A 6,000-nucleotide genomic window follows, 5' to 3' on the forward strand; every position below is an offset into this window, starting at 1 on the left:
ATGATCTTGACCTGTTCGAAAATATCGTATTAGTTAACTCTCTGAATTATAAATCTCTGTTGTAACCAAAGTACAAAATTTAATGCCAAATTTATTTATTGAGATCCTTACGTTGCATTATGCGCAATATAATAGCATCGCAATAATTGCTGAATATTCACAGTCATTCACTCTTAGTTGTTTGTGTGTTGCCTTCCAGTTACGCACTGTTCTTCGCTTGTGTCTCTTTTACTTGCTTCGTTTTTATTCCTTGACTTTGCATTTTTGATCTCCTCTTAACTGTCGCTGTTCCTTTTGTTAGAACTAAGTACATACATGTATTAGTTTGGTATAAAGCAATTCAAGAATATAAACTCAAGGGTGGTTAAATGAATTTTCCAAAAGGGGGTTAGACAAAATATGACCAAGAATTTCAACTTTAGAGAAAATAAAATGACTTTACTAGTTTACAAAAAAGCGTTACTGACGGAAAGAAACTATTTTTAATGAAATATAAAGATAACTTATTCAAGTTCAAAAATTATTGAAACAGTATACATTTGGAGCAGAGTAATAACGGAACTCTAACAACATCAGATGTTGTTTCAGGGGCAAAGAAGGGATAAGCATCCCCTGTCGACCGATCACACCCGCGGTGTGCTCTTTGTCATTATCGTCCGAATAGAAAAACCGTAGACAATTCAATGTGTAGGTGGAGCTCATATTCGGATTTACGATAGGGGTGTCGGGGAGGTTCGGACCTCACCTGGAATTTACAGTTATATTGAATATTTATAGTGAAGCAAATAAAAAAGAAAAAAAATCTTGGCATACCCCCTTCCCCATTGAAAATGCGGATCAATGATTGTAGAAAAGGTTAAACATGTGAAGAATTGAAGTGAATTGACCAGCAACCCCCCCCCCCCCAATAGGTATTTTTAACATTTGGGAAATGAGTTCAACGTTTTTTTTAAATCAATTTTATTTATTTTTACTGAACAATGTTTTTGTACAAGGATAGTCTCCTTAATCTAATACATACCCAATTATAACAAGAAAGAAATATTTCTTTGCGGTATATTTGCACCTAATTCGATTTCCTCTATTTCAAACCTTAAATGAAATATATGGAGATAACGAACAGTATTCAAGCTCAAAAGTCCATTAAACAATACAAAATAGGAGCAGAGCAAACACGGACCTCTAAACATCAGAGGTGGGATCAGGTGCCATGGAGGAGTAAGCATCCCCTGTCGACCGGTCACACCCGCCGTGTGCTCCTTGTCATGATCGGGAAATAACGGAAAAATCCGTCGACAATTCAGTGTGTAAATAATGGCCTAACAATTAGTATGAAAAACGTCATTCAGCATTTGACTCAATGATAAATTGTATTTGCTGACAAGGTCATTGTATCGACCATAGAACTTTCGAAATGATGACTTTAAACGAGACAGCTGATATTCTTGTTTCATCAACTTGTTTGTCAATAATTTACCTCGTTGAAGAAATTGTTCATACGTAGAGCATGCTCTTGCGTATCGAATCAACTGAGAGATATATACCCCGTATGCAGGTGATGAAGGTATATTGCTGCATAAGTAAGGGAAGTTGACGATTGAAAAGTTAAAGTCATCACGTTTATCATAAAGCTTGGTTGTTAGATTACCATTAACGTCTTTTTCAAGTAAAATATCCAAATATGAAACAGATGTGTCGGACTCTGTGGTATCTTTTATCTCAAGCTCACCAGGATATATCGTATCGACATAAGAATGAAAATAGCCATTGTTAATTGACAATACATCGTCGATATATCTAAATGTCGAGTTGAAGGCCACAGCAAGTGTTTTCTTCTTTTCACGTACAAGATTTTGGACAAATTCTGCTTCATATGAATACAAAAAAAGGTCTGCTAATAACGGGGCGCAATTGGTACCCATAGAAATTCCAATAGATTGCTGGAAGACCTGGTCTCCAAAAACCACATAGATATTGTCAATCAGAAACTCAAGCATCTTTTTAATGTCAACTTCAGATTACTTGTGTGTACAATCAGAATGTTTTTTAACAAAATAATTTTGCAAATGACCAATGACAAGGTAAGTATATTTGCGATTCTATTTTTATTGAAAAAGCAGCTGTCAATTATATCAAAAAGCCTGGACTTTAACTTATCGTGGGGAATGTTGTGTAGAAAGTAGAAAAGTCGTAAGTTTTTAAGCTGTTGATTTTCGTAAAATCTTGCGATTTCAAATTTTCCAAAAGTTCCTTGGAATTTTTAAGTATCCACATCTGATTTACACCACTTCTCAAATATATTGTTGCACAGTACTCTTGAAGTTTCTCCTTCACCACTGTTAATATCTTAGTGAGGAGTAAAGAAAGAGGCTTGGTTGAACATTTACTGGAACCCGCTATGTATCTCTGTTTGTAAGGAATTTTATGAAGTTTCGGAATCCAATATAAATATGGTAATTCAAATTCATTTTGGTTGTTTGGAATATTAAAAATATTCAAAACTGACATATGATTTTGAAGAATTTCTTCCTTAGAAAGGGAACTACGAGTATAAGTTGGATTACCACTTGTAGAATTAAATCCAAGTTCCTCTAAAATACATTTAATATAATGAGCCTTACAAACAAAGACAATGTTGTTACCTGCTTTGTCAGCAGGGACCAGTACGTACTGATCATGTAATCTATCTAATTCTTTTTTCACTTCTGGATTATTGAATACAGAAGGATAGATGGTTCTCACATTGCCCCTCAAGCTTTTAATGCGTGATTTTAACATACATCTGATACATTTAATCCATTCTGACAAAGTGTCAAGGTCTTCTTTTTCATGTCTGGCCCATCGCCTGGCGTAGTCCTCTACAGAATCCATAATATTTATGAAATTCCGACGCCAGTTGAAGGATCGGGGTTCCCTAAATTTAGGACCTTTTAAAATAAATTAGTGATCTAAGGTCCTCATCATTAACTATATTAACGTCACCAGTAATAACGTGTCCAGCAGGACTATAGTTATAGGGCGAAGAACATGAACACAATGGAGGATTATGTTTCAGATATTCGATATCCAGGCCCTGTAAAGTTTTCTTGTAATTAAAAAGTTTGGAAGCAATAGTCGATGTATATTTGTAGGAAATACAAGGTGAAGACTTTAACTTGAAATATGGTGGAATACAAGACTGGACCCTTTTGTGATTAAGAATATTACTTATATTAACCGCGTCAATTCCTTTGTTGATGATGATTTGATACAAACAATGCTATCGGTCTGTATTGGACAAAACAAACTTTTAGCTCATTGGGGCACTTGAAGTGACGAAGTTTTTGCAAAAATGACATAATAGATCGTAAGACCTGCCTAACTAAAGAAACTATAGATTTGTTGTATACATGCACATTTACGTCTGAAACCGATGGAAGCCAATAGTGGCTATCTTTAAAGGAAAACAGAAAAAATGATTGAACAGATAAGTAGTTCTATTATAAAATCATAATTATAATTATTTACATGTATATCAAAAAACTAACAATGGACAGCTAGAAAATTTTCAAAAATCACTTAAAAAGCATTACGTTTGTAATTTTCAAGGATTGACAGATTATAATGGACTTTTTTCCAATCTATTTCTAATAAAGCTGAAGGAAACTTTTTAACCTGAGTTTCCGATAACTTACACCCGTAAAAACCGAATTATCCGGCAACATCAACCTTGTTGACGATAACATGTTTTGACCTACCGAGACATTTTAGATGCCTGTTAACTAACCCTTAATTTGGATTTTTGATCTCAGTCTGCTTATCTACAGGTATATGATTGTCTATTGAATATATAAACTATTTTGTTTAATACAAAAAAAAAAAAATGAAAATGACTTCTACAAAAGCTAAAATGTGATGAAATATTCCGAAATTTTTATAAAATATCATTTGAAAGAGTTGTAGGTCTTTTGAAAGAGAGTGATTTGGTTTGTATTTTTTGCTGCTGAAAGTATAATCATATATCTGCCAAAGATCACGAACTTTTTTTGCTGGAGTACGCAATTATCGTTGAATTAAGAAATTTAAAATCACCTACGTTTTGTAAACATTGCTTTTCTTGCACCGAATGCCCGATAACAACCGAATTGCCGATAACGCGTTGAGCAGTGTGTTGAACGTCTCATCGTTTTCGTTCATGTAAAAGAGAAACTGAAAGGAGTTTTGTAAAATACGGAACTCATTCAAAACTTGTTATTTCTAATGCAAAATTTTGTGGAAAAAATTGAATTATATTTAAAAGAAACTCACCTAAAAACAAATATATTAAATCTGCTTAAAAATTGAAGATCTATGCTATTGACGTAGTTGAATTCACGAGAATTCCCCACATTCAAAGAATAAACAGAGTATATATCAACTGAAATATAAATATAGGTATTAGCTGATTTGTTGTTCAAAATACATGTATATATTTAATGCAAGAAATAAATAAAAGTAGAAATTTGTGTATATACTTGATGATAAATTTGAATGTATATTAACAAAGAGAGTACATGTAACATCAAGATAAAATCTTACATCCATACTGTTCAACGACTTTCATGAATACGCATACGAGAAATATATTCGCGAGAATTGCATGCAACCCAAGCTCGTGGATATTTATCTTCGCGGACCAGCCAATCGCTAGGCCATATTTTATTCCAGAAAATAATAAGTGTATGCAAGACAGAGATTCCTGTCGTGTTGTAAAGTGGAGATAAATGAATAATGTTTCTGTTTTTTCTTCTCAAAACTTATCATTATCTATTGACCTATAAATGTAATAAATTTAGTATGTTTTTACTGATGTATTGCTTAACATTCACTACGATCAATTTCATATTCACATTATGATTTTCATGTGAATAAATAGAGCAGTATTGCGTATGTAATACTCGTAAATACACGTCAAGATAGTAAGCGAGTTACATAGACACAGGCATTAATATTTTGCATATACTCAGAGTAAGATTGATATTATACGAACAAGTACTTGCTAATAAGGCCCTACGACAGACAAAATAAGAGGAAAGGGTAAAATGCTCTCTATTATTTTTGAAATAGAGAATATTGCTGTGACAGTAGTAAGCAGTGGCAGAAATGGGGGGGGGGGGGGGGCACATACAAATTCTATTTCAGTGTGGCAAAAATAGTTTGACATGCGTTCCAGAAAATATTTCCAAGGTTGTTTTATACATATTCTATAGGACATTGACATTTAAGCATATAGTACTATTGACAAACACCCTTTCTCCCTGTTTCCAGTAGATTTTATAGTCATGAATCCTAGTTTTAGATAATTCCTAAACTTCAAATTAATGTTGATATAATTGCATGTAATGTTCTTATAATTTATGTCAAAACAAACCTCACACCCTTCTCATCGTGAAGTAGGAAACAACTAATCTCAGTAGCGGTTCCAGCGAAATTCAGAATCATATTAAATGTAAAGGAAGAAATAGACCCCCCTTTTTCCCCACCACCACCCCCAAGGATACAGAAGTTTACTGGAGTTGGTAAGAAGAGTCGTATATATATGAAAGAAAACTGCTTGTCGATGAGAAGTGTCCAACCAAAATCCACCGATTAGGTTTTTCGTGTTCGAACTGGTTTATTTTCCTTGTCAATAAAACAGGTGAGGTTAGATTTTATTGGCGTTGGTATTTACGGATCCATCATTGACTCTTATATTTTTTTTAAATTTTCTTGAGTGGTTCAATCACGAAAGCCGGAAACTGGCACGTACTGGAATGAAAGTCTTTTCTAGTAGAAATGCCCCCTCTCTTTCGTTTACGGGTATATGTATATTGTGCTTAATTTTTTTTTTATCAGTGTACAATTATTTGTACAAGGGAGGTGCTGGTCAAGAAAACGTGACAAAAACAATTCATACACAAGTAGTTAACATATACACATTTAACACGTTATTTACATTATAGTGGCAAAATTTTGGCATTTTCCCGGAAAACCTCGAACCAC

The sequence above is a fragment of the Saccostrea echinata genome, unplaced genomic scaffold (assembly GCF_033153115.1).
Source record: "Saccostrea echinata isolate AGI-Se365-2 ecotype Australia unplaced genomic scaffold, CSIRO_AGI_Sech_v1 ptg000080l, whole genome shotgun sequence".
Lineage (NCBI taxonomy): Eukaryota > Metazoa > Mollusca > Bivalvia > Ostreida > Ostreidae > Saccostrea > Saccostrea echinata.